This window comes from Drosophila eugracilis, unplaced genomic scaffold (assembly GCF_018153835.1).
Source record: "Drosophila eugracilis isolate 14026-0451.02 unplaced genomic scaffold, ASM1815383v1 contig_90, whole genome shotgun sequence".
In the NCBI taxonomy this organism is placed as follows: domain Eukaryota; kingdom Metazoa; phylum Arthropoda; class Insecta; order Diptera; family Drosophilidae; genus Drosophila; species Drosophila eugracilis.
In genome coordinates, this window is record NW_024573812.1 from 2,229,168 (window position 1) to 2,246,631 (window position 17,464).

Genomic DNA, 17,464 nt, shown 5'->3' on the forward strand with positions numbered 1-17,464 from the left:
ACTTAATGTAAGGAAAACTAGGCTAATGGGATACGTTAAAGAAGAAGAAACAATTAAGAAAATTCAATTAGAAATTAGAGGAAAAATATTTAAAAATTAAAGAGAAAAAGAAGATATTAAACTGGTTACTTTATTTTCCCATCAAGAAGTGTTTAAATATTTTCGCATTTCACTTTATATTTCGATTATTTATTTTCTATTTTTATACATATGAAATTATCACTTATTTAAGTACTTGTTTTTCATAAATTCAAGTTTATATTTCTGTTTACTCATTATCTTATATTTATACTTATTTATTTTAGCTGACATTTATGAAGTGTGCCATTATTTTCTAATTTATTAAGGTCCTATAAAAGCGAGCTACTTAAATGGTTTTATTAATGAAGCCATTATATTTTCCACATCCATTTATGTTTCTTCCTCTTTTTTATTACGTTCTCATATATGCAGATTTGCCTTAATACTCACACATGCAATATCTGTTTGACTTCCACCCTAACAACAAGCCTTTTCCGCCCCCCCCTGACACCCATCTAGTCAAACATGTCTCATGTAAAATAGCATTTTCGTGCGTTTGTTAATTAAAAGTGGTGTACATTTGAGGGAGTGAGCTTTTGCCCCTGAAAGGGGGAAGGGGTTGCAGATTGTAAGTTGCAGGTGGCAGATTGCTGGTTGTACGTTGCACGTTTCCAGGCTTGCCTGTTACAACTGCCATCTGCCCTTCGATGCCCCAGCTCTGATGCGTTTTTGAGGTAAACCATAAATAATGAATGAAATTAACAGCAGCAACTGCAGCAGGAAGAGGCAGTATGAGAGGAAGAACGGGGATCAGAGGAAAAGGGCTGGGAAATTCCCATTTCCCTGGCGTCTGTCACATGTTAATGTCGTGTGCGTGTGTATGTATAAGGCTTCTGCTTTTCCAGCTACTCAGCCAATGCATTTCCATCCTTTTCGACCAGGGCCACAGATTCCGAACCAGATGGAAGATGAAAATTTTGTGATTTATTGCCGTCGAGTTGTAGGAATTATGGTTGCAGTTGCAAGACATTTTTAACCATTCGCCGTCGCAACTTTGAGTTATGGCCAGCATAAATTATGCACAGCACTAGCAGCAGTAGCAGTAGCTATCCACTATAGAGATAAAATCAGAGGGAAAGCCTTTCGAATATTGGCAAATATTCGATTTAATCGATTTGTTGCCACCTTTTCCGAGTGCTTTCATTAAGGTTTATGCTACCGCTTAGCTTTTTTATGCGGCCATTAAAGTGTTTTCCTTTTTTTTTTGTGTTGTTTTTCTTCTTTGACTTGCCACTGGCTAAGCTCACATTTCCGTTTCCGGTCATAAAACTTCATTGGGTTATCAAAAGTAGAGGGTGGTGTGGTGTTGGCTTATTTATGCTCTGGCAATTACTCAGCCAAGTCTCGCCAAGGCACATGATTTGCCAACAAAGATACAAGTTGCAGATACAAGTGCAGCGTAATTCAGCTAGCAGAAGATGCCAAACAATTTATTCTGCACTCATGTCTAAGCTGGCGCAAAAATATTCATTTATTTTTGTTGGCAAGCAGTCGGAAACCGCAGCAATTAACAAGGATAAGGATGGGGTGGAAAGTTGTGGGAGGGGGAGGGGTAAAATATATGTATGGATAGAGCTGGCCAGTCAAGTGGCCAACTTTGTTGTGGTGCTCGCAACTGGCACTTGCTTATCTCGCATCGCTGCATTTTCATAATAAACAAATTTTATTTTATAAATGCTCTCTCCAGCCCGGGGAAAAATGAAGTCATGTGGTCCGAGACCCTAAGCCCCCTTAAAACTCAGAGTGGTATATATACATATATATATAGGGGGGCTTGCCGACTGAGACGAGAACTAATGTGCGTTGCACTGGAAGACAATGGCAGCCAACCAGCCCTTGCCCCACTCCATATATCCTGGCCACATTCCCTCACAGTTGAGCAAGCAAAGCAATTATTTATATTTTTGGCTGAGCATTTCTCTCCTGCGGTTTTTTCTTTGGGCTCATGCTGCTGGTGGTGGAATCTTGGCCCACAGTCTCGAAATTAAAGTCACACATCGCAAGGAGCAGGACAATAAAAATGTGCAGGCCACGCAAAACGTGCCAGGACATATAAGTGGCCAGGACATCTATGCAGTTTATGGCCAAAAACGAAGGCCTGCCTGCCTGTATACTCTGACTTTGGCCCGAAAGTAGTTTTCATTGTTTTCCCTGCCTTTTGGTTTTATGTGCCATTCTGTCCTGTAGTTGTAGTAGTATTTGTCGTAGTAGTAGTAGTAGTAGTCGTAGTAGTTGTTGTAGTAGTAGTGGTGTCCTGTAGCCTGTGGACGACGTCTGTTTTGTTGTGGCCACAAGCAACAAGGACTTCTAATTAGCACACTGTCAGCGGTGGTCAGAGAAGTGGGATGAGGAAGGGCAGTGGTTGGCAGGACAATGAGACGACAAATGTGCTTAAATGGCCGAGTTGTGGACGCCACTAAAAACTCAACTAAAACTGAAATTGCACGACGAAAGGACGCGAAACGGAAACCGCAAACTGGCAAATGGCTGCCACTGCTGAAGGACATTACCAGCTCTTTGGATCCTCTCTCGCTTGCACCATACCTTTTTGTATGCATAGAAAGCGCCGGTTAGCAAAAAAAAGAAATGAAAAGAAAATCCTAAAAGAAAGAAAGAAAAGCCAGGTCCTCTAAGCGCCTGATGTCCTGTATTCCTTCGGCACGACCATTATTATGGGAATTTTCATTCTGCCCGCCTCGTTTCCACTCGCGTTTATTTCCATTTTGATTGCAGCTGCTATATGCTTTTTTTTCGTGTGTATTTCGGTATTTTTCTTCTTCTTCAGTTTTTTTTGGCGAGCTCCTGCCACTGCCCGCAAATGTATGCAACACATTTCGTATGCAATGGCCGCGGCAGCAAATCCGCAGGATCGTCAAGGGGGCTAAAGGGGGGCATGAAAGGTGCTGGAAAGGGGCGGGGAGGAAGCGGGGAGAGGGGCCACGACTGCCACTTCCGTGCTGGTCGGCGGAAATGGCGGCGTCAGGTCGCCAGCAACGACACCCAGGGCCAAAAGTGAAATCCGAAGCGCCGCTGGAAAACACATGCAATCGGCAAGGGCAGTCGCATGGAATGGGCAGTGGGTTAGAGCAGGACAGGATTGAAACCAGGGCAGGACATGGACAGGCCAGGGAAAGGGTTCCAGAGACGGCCAATTGAATGTGTGGCTCTGGTTTCAAGTGCCGCCACTCAACTAGCACTTATTGCATGCGACAAACGACAGCAGCAGGCACAGGACACGAATGCGAATGATGACGTCGGGATGGGCTATGGGCTATGGCTTGTGGAGCGGAAGGCAGGAAGCAGAGGCGGAGCATTCGGGCAGGAAGATGAGGACTCTGCTCCGGATGCGGCCGCAAACTTTTGTCGTTTTTTCAATTTCAATTTTTCACTGAAGTGCTCGTATTCGTACTCGTCTCGTTCTCTCTCTTTCACTATAGGATTATCCTCGCCTTCTCTGTCTGCACTTAAAGCAGTTAGCACGATGACCATCATCATTGGCATATCCATGTATGAATTCAAGCCCATTCCCAGGCACTAGGGCCATTTGCTGCATATGGTGCTGGTTGCAGGGCCAAGGCGTCATGTAATTGTTGAAGGAGCAGCAGAAAGAGTACAGCCAAAGAGGATTCGCAGGAGCAGTTTGCACATACACACACATTACGTATACGCAACGTTGCGATGGGGATTTTTGGTGCCTAAGCGGCCGTGAAGCCAGAAAACAAACAGAAATGCAGAGAAAGCCAGGGCCAGCACAGATTTAATAAAGTAAATCGAGTTTTCCGGGTACTCTAGGCATATCAAGTTCTGGTTTTCTGGGCTATAAGGAGAAAGGTCAAATATCAAGGTATTTGGAAGCTCAAAATGCCCAAGAAAGGTAATCAAGTCAGCAGAAAAGGGTCAAAACTTGAGATGAAATAAATATTTGAAACATTTTTACAAAAAAGAAACTTCTAATAATGTTTTTAACCTTAAATTATAGTTTCAAGCAAATATTTCCCCTTAATTAAAAACACTTTCCACGTCAGCTGCAAATCCAGACCAAAACCATTTCTCACACTTACCCTTATATCAATAATTTATATACTTTATCCAGTTAGCGAGTCCTGCCAACTTCTTAGTACTTTGGTAATACCCTGAAAAGTAACTCCCATTTTAAGCCTGGAAAAGCCCTAGGGATGAGATGGCTGATGGGGGATGGGCACTCACCTGGTGTCATAACTGCCAACTGCAGACGTTGGCCGGAGTGCGGTACTCCGTACGGCAGACTGCAGTTATTACGGCCGTAAGCGTAACTGTTATCTGTTTTTGTGCCCGGGCCCCCGTTTTTCGTGTTCTCGTGTTCGTGTTCCTGTTTCCATTTGGGAAATTTCAGAAGTTCGTTGATTCGTTTCTTCTACTTCTTCTTTTTTTTTCTGTAGTTTTTTTCCTGCTCCTCTTTTTTTCCAGGGCTGTGCCCGTTCTCTCCGCTCATAATTTAATATTTACAAAGTGGAGCAGAGCTGGCAACAGAAAACTGCAAAATAATAAAACGAAATTACCAAAGGGCCCCAGAGAGAGAGGGAGACAGAAAGTGTGTGTGAGAGAGAGAGAGAGAGAGAGGGGAGGGAACAGAGCTGGGCAGCTGCAGGAAATCTGCGCTGTGCATTAAAAAACGCTTAGGGCAGCAACTTTGTCGCCTGCCAGGCGACTGTCCACTGTCCACTGTCCACAGACCATAGTCCAGGGTCCGGAGTGTCCTGCTGCTGGCTGGCTGGCATTGTTCATTGACAGTTTGGCTTCCTCTGCCGAATCTGCGAGCTTCCTCTCTCTCGAGAGAGAGGGACCCAGTGTCCTGCCTCTGCCCCCTTCTTTTTTTGTGTGCCCGCTGAGCCTGTCGTGCATTTTCAAATTTGTTTGTTTTTAATTAATTGCACGCGGCGCTGGCGATGACGATGTGCTAGCCTAACAACAACAGCAGCAGTAGCAGAAGCAGCAGCAGCTCATATGTGACTAAAAAGAGTAGGGAAAATGGGATGGAAAATTCGGGGGAAAAGCCAAAAGGACTGCGTGCTGGACAGTGATTAAGCGAACTGAAACTCAGTCTGTAATGGCGTTGGCATGCCAGTAGATTTTAGATAAAGTCCCCAGCCTACTGGCTTACCCATTTTTTCACCCCACTGGGCGTGGCGTCGCCCTCAAGTATGCCATAAAAATGTTCGGACTTAATTTCGATTAATTTGCCAGAGTTTTCCCATTGTGTTTTCCCAACTCTCTCTCTCGCTGTCGGTTCTTTACGTTTTTTTTTTTTTGTATTTTGCTGGTCCCATTTTGGCACAATTACCAACACCATCAAAAATGAAATCAAATTGAAGTTTCCCCCTGTAAGAGAGAAAAAATGAAAACCCTTTTGCCTTGACAGCAACGATAGAGAGAAAATTTGCATAAATTTTAAATTTCAATTTGCAGTCGACGAAAAAATAAAGAAGAATTATGCAAGCCAAGAAAAAACAGAGCAGTTCGAGACATCTGCAGGAGGCAAAAAAAATGCCGAAACGAAATTAGCAGACAACAAAGAGACTCTCTATCGTCATCCCTTTCTTGTTTTTTCGTTTTGGTATTTTTGTTATCCTGACTAGTCAGGCGAACGAAGGACACCCTTTTTTTTTGATGTTCTTGTTGTTTTTTCTACTCGGCAGCTAACGCACTTTCACAAGCAAGATGATTGGGTCCGGTTGCCTTTTGCCTTCTGCTTTTTTGGCTTTTATCGAAGAGTGAGTCGTCGGTGCGTTTTTCAAACAGGTCCTATATATCCTTATGTCCCCATGTCCTGTGCTACACTCTGTGTGTGTCCTCTGACTCGCTTCTGGGTCGTTTTACAAATTCTTACACATCCGGAATGGAATCACATATGAGTATGTCTGTGTGTGTGTTTTGGTCAGGGTTATAACGGAAAAGGAAACAACTGGCATTGGCAGCCATACGACGTTAAGGATAATCGTGATGACAGCATATTTTGTTACCCACACAGTCCAGCTTCCGATTGTGGGAATATGGTGGGCTCTTCGGCTTTCAGTTTTCGTTAGAGTTCGGTTCCCTGTCACTTGGCTGTCTTTAAAATGACATTAAAAACGGCCAAATAAGCTTAGTGAGACATTCAGACAGTCACTTTTGACCCGAGCCAAGAAGGCGGAGAGCGAAAGAGAAATCGTGCTAAACTAAACGCAATTTAAAATAAATCACAACATGAAATGCTGAAAAAGCTACACCCATTTGGCTGTGTCTTACAAGTGGGCGTGGCATTCGGTCCTCGCCTCATGTGACTGCAGATTGATATATCTGTGAAGGGGGAGAGTGGGGGGAGGGGTTTTATTTTAAAAACTTGGGTGACAAATGTGAATTTTATGTTTATTTCTGAGAGGAGCAAAAGGACTGTAGAGCCAGAGAAAAGAGCTTAGTCTAATATTTTCTTTTTTCTTCTCCATTTATTTGCAGATGTCTTCGTCGCTCTCTCTCACTCTCTCCCTTTGCCACGCTCTTTTGACAAAGATGGAAAGATGGAAATCTTAATGCAAACGGATGGAAATGGTAGTTGAGGTAAGTGGCTGAGTTTCTTGGCATATTAAGTTTCCGCTTAGCCAGCAAAAGTTCTTCTTCATACACTTCTTGTTCTCCTTGTATGGGGACGTTAACCCTCTGATGGCAAAGGGTGGGGGTTCTTCTTCTTGTTCTTCATGGCGTATACGCAACGTGGTCTGACCCTATTAATTGAACGCTTGTTTATTTATGGGCCTCGTTATTTGAGTGCATTCAAGTGTTTTGTACTGCGAATGGCCACGCCTCCTTCTGGCCCAAACCAAGCCTTCCTCCCTACTGGGGCGGCGCTATAAATTGTTAAGTTTTATCAGCCGCAACAACAGGAGCAGCATGAATAATAAGGCAGTGCCACGCCCACTTTCGCATTGCGTGCTCGAGTCGAGAATACATGGACACGGATACTCACACATGGAAATCCCCATACACACACACACACACACACACATACGCACTTGCACGCACAATTGAAGCGGAAGTGCGCATTGTTTCCGCTTTTAATAAGAGTCGTTGTTCGCTATGTGGCTGCAACACGGTTCTGCATATGCTCGTGCATAATAATAAAGCATGCCGCTTGCCAAACTGTGGACGTGGATTGCGGATTGGAGAGGAGTAGCAGTAGGAGTTCGAGTTGGGGCTGGGGCTGGGGCAGGTTCATAAATTGCATTAAATTGCATTTAAATGTGTCGGACAGGTTAACAATGCGAGGAGTATCCGCCATAATTGATTGTAAATTAAACCTAAGTCCGGCTGCCAAGGCTCTTTAAGCCACTGCCCTTTGTGGCCCATCCTTAAATTGCCCGTAATTATTCGGGCATTTAAGCACTCGCCTCAGTGTCCCCCATTTAATTTCCATGCTTTTGAGCGTGAAATGGCCAAAAAGCTGGAGCTGACAGCCAAAATAACTAAAAAAAAGAAAGTTAAGTTGGGAAAACTAGCAATTTGCTGCGCTCTACAAGGCACTTTTGTCCTCGAGGGAAGGCGAGAAACTTTAATCTTATCCCAAGGAAATTTGCATTTCGCTTGGGTTTTTTTTTTTTTTTTGTGGGGTTTTGGTCTTGTCCTTGCTCCTTTCGGTTATGGCATGCCTGTCGACAATTAAACATATTCACCATTCACATTAATTGTGGCGAAAGTTTCGGCCAGAAACCACCAACCTGCTGTGCCACCTGCGGTGGCTGCCACAAGCACACACTCGGAAACATTCTCGTTTGTAGTGCCGCCGTTTGTAGTGGCGTATACTCAATTTCTTTCTTTTTTTGTCCTCAGCTGGAACTGACTATGATCTATGGCACTTGGCATGTGTGAAAGTGCGCTGGGGGCGGTAGGTAAGAGGGAGGGCACTGGGAGAAAATTGAGGTTGATGTAGAAAAGAAAGGCAATTAAATTATGAAGTATTAAATGAAGGCTTTTGCTTTGGAACTGAGAAACTAAAGACATAATTACATTTTTTAGAGTTTTCCTTACTGCTTAAAAGTGTGCTACAAAATTGTCTACAATTTGAAATCCCTTTGCCGCATCTTTACTGCCTAACACAGAGTCTTTCCCCGCAGTGCATCTACCCGAGGTAGATGACTTTTGTTCTCCACTTGATTAGCATTCGCCTTAGCCATTTGAGTCGCTTTGTGCTGGAGTGCAGGAGCGTGCCTATTGATGCGTGCTAATTGCGAGGCGACTCCGCATTGAAGTCCGTGCCAAGAATATCCTGGTGCGCCAGGATGCCACATTGTTATTTGGCCGTACTAGCTGGTGTGCATAACAAGGAAATCCGTTTCGAGTGCGAGTGGAGGCTGCAGTTGGTCTTTGTCTTGACGGAAGTTCTCGAGGGGCACCGACTGGCTTCGAGTGCTCTCTCTCTCTCTCTCTGCCTTTTCGAGTGTCCTGTCTGGCCATCCAAGCTTCTCCTACTATTTCCCAGCGATAGCTGACCCACTGCAGTTGGCTTATGGAGACTTCGAGCAGAGACTAAACCACTGACAGCACTTATCAAAACGTTCAATCAATCAATCAATTGTTGCCAACAAAAGGCCGTTCATGGAAGGACGAAAAAAATATCTCTCATACGCCCATTTGTACCGACAAAAAAGCAGTGCCAACCCAAATCAGCTTAGCAACAGAAAAAAAAGGAACCAACAACTGGGAAAAAAACAGCACCACTAATACAAAGGACATATGCCGGCCGACATGAAAGCAAAGCTCACTCCCACAGTCGTTGGCTGGCTTTTGTGTGGCGGCTTTTTATTTGTCCATGTGTTCTGACCCAAAGAGACCCGGTCCCGGAAAAGCCAAGCCAATGGACTGGCGGGCCAACAAATCAGCGCAAATCGCCCCAGACAAAAAGGTAGCAAGCATTGGGGGCGGTGCATGGGGGCAGTGGTTGGCAAAATCCTGGCAAGAACTGGCAACAAACGTGCAACATTGTCAACGGCATTCCGTATGTCACTGCAATCCAGAGGATGTGTCACCGGCAGAGCGATGGATTCCCCAGGACATGGCCCACCTGCAGTTCGTCTCGTTAAAGGACTGACGCCGTCTAATAAGCCAATTCAAAGGAGTTTCTTGGTATGAAAAATATAAAAAAAACAAAAACAAGCAAAGAGAAAAGCGCGATGGGTGTGGCAAATGTATATCCAATGTGGCACATCCATAAATTTATGCTTACACACATTTTGTCAAAACACATCTGCAGCATATTCACAACTTGCCAGATACTTTTCTGGCTCATCCAGCTTCTATATATGCTCATCCTCATCCTGCACACGCACACACTCACACATCATGAGATTGCGGCAGATATTTGCATATTATGTCTATATGCAAATGATGGCGGGGTAGCAAAAAGGAGCGAAGATGACGGCACACGCGGCATATACGTGCTGCATTAACATATCAATCATACGTAGCGTAGCCGCTCTCCTTCCGCTTCCGAGCAAACATTTAGCTGTAGATAAACGAGATGAACGAGTGTGTCGGCCATGATTTTTCAGGCCTCCAACGTGGCAAAACTTCTCCCATAAATCCGTAGTACTAGTATAACTCAACATTCAACCTGATTATCATTATTATTATTATTGTCATGCAGTTTATTGAAAAGTTAATTGCCGGTCGAGCGGCTGAATGCGATAAATTAATGGCAACTAACAACATTGTCAGCGATAGCCACTTCCTCTACGGTTGTCCTGCGTCGTGTCGACAATTGTAATTGTTGTGCTGATTGTTTAATTGCGGCCATTTTGTGATCAGTTTCCGTTTGCCACACACACACACACACATATACCATTCGATTGTGTACAAATAAATATGGGATTGTATGAGTGGCGGATTTTCCATACTATTTGGTTAACAAATTAGCCTCGTCGATTTCGTCAACATGCATTTAAATCACTCTCTTCACTCCCATTCGGACAATTATTATTATTTTTCATTCCCAATTTATATAACTATTGATATATATATTTATATCGCGTATATATATCCTGCGGCTGTGTTTCCATATTGATGCCATTAAATTGACTTTTTGCAATTGCTTTTTTGATATTTTCATAATATTTACGCATTTGTCGGGTCATAATTTGTGATCGACTGGCATTTTCCTTTCCTTTTTTTTTTTAAAGAGACAAAACTCATCCCATAGCTGGGTAACAAAATAATCGCTGGCAAAACATCTGTGACAACATGGCGTATGATTTATTTTGTGCGGGTCCCGCACTCTACATTCATTCGTGGTTATTGGCTTTCGCTTTAAGCCATGTTTGCTCTTTATTGGATTTTATTATGTTGCTAAAAAACCACGAAAGACCATTAATTGCATTTAATTAGAAAATATTGGCCATTAGCGGTGGCCAGCTGCAAAATTTATGCACATTGCATGCACTCTGCCGCTCATTTTTCAGCTCAGACGAGATGACATCAGTAGTAGTAGCTATAGTAGCAGCAGCATATACATTTCTTTGCCATGATTTCAGAGTTCACAGATGTGAGATTTTAGAGTCCAAAATTGCGTCATTCGCTTGCTTCAGTTTTCTCGCCGGCAAGAAACGAGTTTTGAGCTTGTTTCAATTATTTGCCACGCAAATACAAAAACCCATTTGCGGGCAGAGTGTTGGAAGGGGGTATTTGTCCCATTACCAATTAGATGAAATGGCTGAGCCCTGAGCTCACTCTCGGGCTTCCAATTTAATGAATATGTAATGGTGCTGGTGAAAAGAAAGTAAGAAAAAACCCAAAGTTTCCGTTTATCATCCCCTATCCCCCCTGCAAAACTTGCTCTTTCTATAACAAAGCTTTATCAGGCTGACTGCTATCTTCTCAGAGATTTTCTTCTGATGCTGCTGGCAGCTGCTTTTCCTTTTTGAGTGTAAATTTTTTGGCAATCCCAGGCACTGCTCCCTCACGCTTTTCAATCTCAACTTGTAATTGACGCTGTACTTGGCGAGGCTGCATAAAAAATAATTTGATTATTAACTTGGGTCGTCGAGTAGAAGAGCAGGAAGGGAATTTAAATATTAATTGAAACAGCTCGGAGTGGGACTCAGTCCCGCAAGGACTTGTTGACTCGTCCGCAGGCTAATCCTCGACTAATCTGGGGCCAGCTTTACGCTGGCCGTAGAAGACCCTTTTAAGTGGCAGTGGATTGTCCAATCAATTAGTGGCAGGCGAATTATGTTGCATTTAAATTTGTCCGACCGTGGCCAAGATTTATGCGGCTCATAAATGTCAAAGGCAGCAGGACACGCACCTCGTTTCGCACAATTAATCTTGTCGGTGTCATATATATATATAGAGATATATGTTGATATTGTTATATATGTCAGAAAGGGGGCGTAACCGAACCACAAAGTCAATAATCGCCCATCACCTGCTGTGGGAATTTGGACAGTTGTGTGCCGCCGCCGGGGGGTGTGAGAAATTCTAATAAAATAATTCATTTAAAATTTACAACTCACTGAAGCCGAGAGACTGAAAAGAAGCCATATGTCAATTGCAGTTGCACACGGTCGCATAAACAAGATGGCAGACATAGTCCTTGCCCAGGCAGATCCTTTCGCCCAATCCCAAAACCCCAAGCCCAAACCCAATCCCTTTCGCTTTGGCACACAATGACATGTCAAGTGCAAAATGCAAAACTGGACGCCACAGAACTTTTCGCCAATTGTTCGTCCTCGTTGCTCGGCCTCGCCCCTTGTCCTTAGCCTAACGTCCTTACCAATTCCCCTCCCTTGCCCTTGTCGTCCTTGCTGCACCTACAACTTCCGGCCTTTGTTGAAATAACCATAAAATCAAGATAAGTTATTGGATTTGCTGGCAGGAAGCAGGAATAAGCACTTATTGCCTTTGCCCTTCTGGCCCAGCGACTAGGCCTCCTCGTCCTTTGCTCGTGCTCCTCCTCCTCCCTCTTTTTTTTTTTGGCCTCCATGTCCTTGCCTTGTGTCGTAGATTAATTGCTTTTTTTGGGGTGAGGCCAGGGCCAGAACCAGAGCCAGAACTCGACTCCTCGTGACTCCTGGGAAAAAAACATTTTTGTGTAATATAAATACGAATTTTTTACTTCCTACCCTTGCGCCTGTGAACTTTTGTGTCCCGACGATTGCCCAGGCCAGTTCCCACTGCCAAGCTCCTGTTCGAGATCCTGGTCCTGTTACTGGTAACTGTAGCCACCCGTTTTCCAGCTGGCTTTTCCCTTTTTGTATAAATAGTGACGCTCACAATGCCGCAGCCAGCTCAGTGGGAATGGTAATAGTGAGTATGGTGGTTCACTGTGTCTCCACAGCTGGAGGCGCCACACAATCAGTTTTCACAGTTCGCACTTGCCTAGGTCCTTTGGCCCTCCTCTTAGCCCCCTTTGCTCATGCCACTCCTCCTGTTCCTGCCGCACTAATGCGATTAAGCCGCTTGTTGTGGCTGTCAACGCGTTGACTGGTCTACTCCTCCCCAGCCACCTCCTGCTTCTCCGTCTCCTTCTTCTCTCGCAACACCCTCCTGCCACCTTCTCCAACTGCCTTTGTAATTCACTTAAGTGTGGCACTTTGGCCTGCGGTAAACGCCGTCCATTGTTGCCCCACTGTTCTCAGGCACTGATCTCTTTAGCATATAACCAGAGGCCAGAGAGGTTTACCTTTGGCCAACTCTCAGATTTTCGGCTTGGCTCTGGTTTAATCATAAATTTCCAACTGGATCTCAGTTGCTATTGTCCACTGAAAGGCCACGCCCACTTTTTTGGAATGGGACGCAGCAAAGCCAAGAGAACTGCTGTCAAGTGGACTTAACCTCTTAACTACATTTTATTTGATGACATTGTGGCGTGTGGCCAGTTTAATCACGATATTACTGCCATAAAGATTGCGAATGCGGGTAAGCCAGCCACTTGAACTCTGTTCGTTCACTTAGAAAAATGTTTTGAGAAGCTTAGACAAATATGTCTACAGAAACATGTATTTGGTTAAAGTAGCTTTAATTTAAAAGTCCTTAAACATTTTTTATTTTTAACTTTAGAACTAAAATTTTGAATGAAAATATTCCACCGGTTTATCAAAAACTTTACTCTGAATTTTTGCAAGACTAAAAATCGTCCAAACATGGAAAGTTATGTCATGTTGAATTCGTAATTAAATTTTTAGTCGACTGGTACATCTCAAAAAGCGGTTTTTTTTGTCATTTTTCAGAAAAATTGATGATTTTACCCCTTGCAGAAAATGCGAAAATTGGTCAATCCCGAGTTTTAGGCCATACCAAAGCCAAAAATGGTCGGAATATGGAGTTTTATACCTCCTTGAGCTTCTACATTGATTCTTATAAAAATTGCATTCACACCTTGAAAATAAATTTTTTGGCTATTTTTTCGCGAATAATGATGATGTAACCCATTACCAAAAATGCGAAAAATGGTCAAAAATGCTTTTTTAGAAATCTGTCGGAAAGTGATAGAAGAATGGTTGTTACCTGCAAAAAGCAGTCGTTCTTTAAGCTGCATTTCATGTTTTGTCAAAGTTATAGATTTAAAACCTCAAAAATATTGCAAATATCGGTCAAACAAATAAACCTTTCAATATCAGTTGATAATAAAGATTTATTATAAAATTCCCACCAAGAAGCTTTTATTTTCTTAATGAAATTAAAGTATTCCCGCTGAAAAGGCATAATAAAACTGTCAGAACTGTCTTTTAAGCCACTAGCTGGCACGATATTAAATAAATGCTTTCCATTTTGATTGCCTTTTTTTCCGCTGTTCCACTTTTCAATAATCCCTACTGGGATTTAGCATAGGACATTGCAATTATGCACAAAAAGAGATTTGGGGGAAGGACGCCATAAAAAGTAACAGCTGAAATGGTGGCAAGTGTCACAGTTGGGCACGCCTTTTAGGAGACCCTCCATCTTGGCCTCATCCTCATGCTGACAGCCACCTCCTGTTTTTGGCCCACTCACGCACAGAGGCATGGCCCCGGAGGCAGGAAGTCTTTACGGGCTCACACGCTCATCAGGAAGCCAGGGCAATCAGGACATCCAGAGGATGAGGCGGAATGGCGACGGAATGGGAATGGAATGGCACCAATTGGAGTTTATTAATTTGAGGCCGTGCGTGTCGAGTTGTCGACTTGACTCGGCTCGGCTCGACTCGAGGTATTTACAATTGTTGTAAATATTTCCTTTATTATTGTAATTATATTTATGGGAATGCGAATGTAAATGGTCTTGGGGCTCTCATGACAATGTTGCGTGCTGTCCCCCTCTCTTAAAGGGAATTAGCAGCATATTAAACTGATTTTTATTGAGGCACTGGTGGCACTCCTTCAGTTGCACATGGACTGAGGGCAATTAATTTAACATTTGCAAATGGCCCGAAAGTATGCAACAATTGTGTAAATTCTGCTCATGAATATCAGCCCCAGCCTACCTAACTAATTTGTGGCCCTCTTCTCTTTTACAGTAACACACACACACACACACCCGCATACTTATACATTCTTGTGAGCCCAGGAACTTCCGGAATGGATGGCTTGACTCTTGAATCCTTCGTCCTGAACCAACTTGACTCCGGGATCTTGGCACAACTCGAGTCGGACGCTTCAGGTAATTATGCATATTTAAGCAGTTTTGTCTACAGTTTTACGGGAAGGCGCCTAAAAGGATGCTTTAAATTAATTATTTATGCAAGGTGGGGCCGACATATGCAAACATTTGTTCGCTTTAACCCCCTCCGCACTCACTCCTCTCGAAAGTCAGGTGCCTGTCAAGTGGACTCCTCCACGAGCAGGAAGCCATCCTGCTCCCGGTACGTTCGTCTCCTTAATGGGTTTATACTCGCATGCATTTTAAAGGAAACGTATGGCACATGGCAAAAGCTCTCCAGGATGGGTCTGCAAAATTAATAGAGGTTCCTGTTCCGGATAATTGCCATTCGGGCTCTTAAAGTTGCCGTCCAGGCCGCAGAATTAATGTCGCTCTATTAATGCTAATGTCAGAGCATCTTCATCCATCAGCGAGTGTGTATGTGTGTGTGTGAGTCCTGTCTCTCTACATTTGTCAATAGTCGGCTTTCTTGTGTATATATCTTTTGTATATATATATATATATCTTTTTTCGGACCGCTTCCTTTCACAGCCACACTTCAATACACAGCTTTGCTTTCAGCTTAATTGTTTTGCAACTAAACATCAGTCGGACTGCCTTTCATCCTGCTTTGCATTGTTGTCCGCCTGCCAGGACCGTTGCCTTTATTTTTCTTCTCTTTTCGTGATTCCCAGGACCTGGCTGAAAGTCGTGTCTAAGTAGCTTTTCTATAAATGACGGCATGAGGCAAACGAAATGAAACGAACAAATCTGTAGCGCTCTTTGAGAGACTATTAACTGGAATCTGGAATCGGAGAACATGGCAACAGAGAGGCAAAACCGAAAGGAGAAAATTCGTTAGGAAAAAACCCTTCACTAAAAGGCGAGGGTGTAAAGGGGGTTGTAAGAAAAAGCAGGTGGCTGTTAAGCTGTTGGCATGGCACGGACGTGATAGCTAATTAAAATGTGTTCAAGGCCAGAGTCCGCGAATTGAGTTTACAATTTATGCCACACTTTGCAAACTCAAAGGGGTTGTAAGTAGTCGAGTTACCACAACAACAACAACAACATCAGCTGTGTCGGGAGGATAATAAGCACGGGGAATATAATTCCGTGTATAATAGACATACTGGGTTTGGGTGGCGTTGAAACGTTATTTATAATAGAGATTTATTATTGCCGAGAGGCAATTAAATAACCAGGCGATGAAGATGAATTGTGGTGGGGCAAAAAGTTTTCGACTTTTTATTATGTCTGGGGAGCACAGCAATTTAAATTGTGTTCAGAAAGTGCAGCAATTCGGTTGGAATATAAAAGAACTTCGTAAATTATTACTAACCAGACGTGGCATACTTTTAGGCTTATTCATAATAATTACTGGTTGGTTATTTCCACGAAAAAGATATCTTTAATCCAAATTCCTCGAACTATACTTACCATAATTATAAATAATTAAATTCTTTGATAAAATTTTGGTTGGATTTTTGGCCATTTCTGGTCTTGGCCAACAGGAATTCAGACCACATACCACAAGATTTCTGTGTGAGAAATCGCCTGCTGCTTGTGGCAGGAATTATAATTCCCAATTCCTTGGTGGCAGCGAGCGAAACCAATGGTTAGACAATGGGCCACGTCGGAAATTAGCATAGTTTTTCGACGGCCAAAAGTTTTTCGATGTTTTTGCCAATTTCCGTCAACAATTTACGGCCCAACGAAAAATGAATTCCAACGAAATAGGCAAAACAGTCGGTGGTCGAAAAGTTTTCCGGCTATGCCATGGGTTAAACTTTAAAGGCCAAAATCGTGGATATCGAGGGCGTTTAATTTATTGATTCGGTTTGGGCCGCAGATAGACAAACTTCGGTGGCCAAGTGGATATGTCTGTGTATGTGTGCAAATTTATACGTTTGTCCCAAATGCCGAATCGAAGGGCTTAACGAGAACATCGAAATCAGCCCGCAAATGTGCGCTTAATTGAACTTTGAACCGAACACAGATCGAAATCAGAATCGAAATCGAATCGAATTTGAATGGCTCCCCCAAGTGGAATTTAAACATTCGACTGACTAAATAAACCCACCGAGGAGTTGAGGCCTAAGTAAATTTAACTGAAAAATCTACCCAAGTCCTGTCTCTTAACCATTTTGCCGTTGTCCTGTATTCAGGACTGTTGTGTGCTCTCCATTGTTTTGCTTGTTTTGTCCTCGCCTTTTGATAAATGTCCGGCAGCAGGCAGCCAAAAACAAGCACATAAATCACACGCATGTGTGGATAAGGCGGCAGGCGGTAGCAGGAGGATTTGGCCTGGGACTTGGACTTGATATATCCCCACATCCACATCCCAGGACGACCAAGTAGTTAAAGTTTGCCAGCCTGGCCGCACTCAAACATATGCGAGTGACAAGCCAAAGTCGGTAAACTCCATCCACCTCCTCCATCCCAGCTCTCTCCAAAGTACACAGAAAAAGCTATATTAATTCGATGTCGGAGTGACAACACTTATCCATTCAGCATTACCAGGTTTATATAGAAAACATATTGCTTTTGCTGCTTTTATAAAATATTTAATTATAAAGAAAAAATAAAGAGAATTCTAGAATATTTAGTTAATTTTTTTAAAAGTCTACAAAGTGTTCTGATTGGTAAAGAAATATAGAAAATCATCAGCAATATTTCGACAGCATAAAAGCAAATTCTATTTATTTTGATTTCAAATATTTCCAATTTAGCAATTTGTATTATTTTTTTGAATTTTTTTTTCTAT

The 17,464-nt window shown here is 43.0% G+C and overlaps 1 long non-coding RNA gene across 2 annotated transcripts in view; it reads left to right on the forward strand.

Annotated features, from left to right (window-relative positions):
• LOC108112514 overlaps positions 1–17,464 on the forward strand; it is a 42,795-nt gene that overhangs the window by 14,782 nt on the left and 10,549 nt on the right. For both annotated transcript variants that reach the window (XR_001772657.2, XR_001772658.2), the window contains exons 2-3: positions 6,553–6,654; positions 14,579–14,721. This is a non-coding gene — a long non-coding RNA (uncharacterized LOC108112514). The remainder of the gene's footprint in view (positions 1–6,552; positions 6,655–14,578; positions 14,722–17,464) is intronic.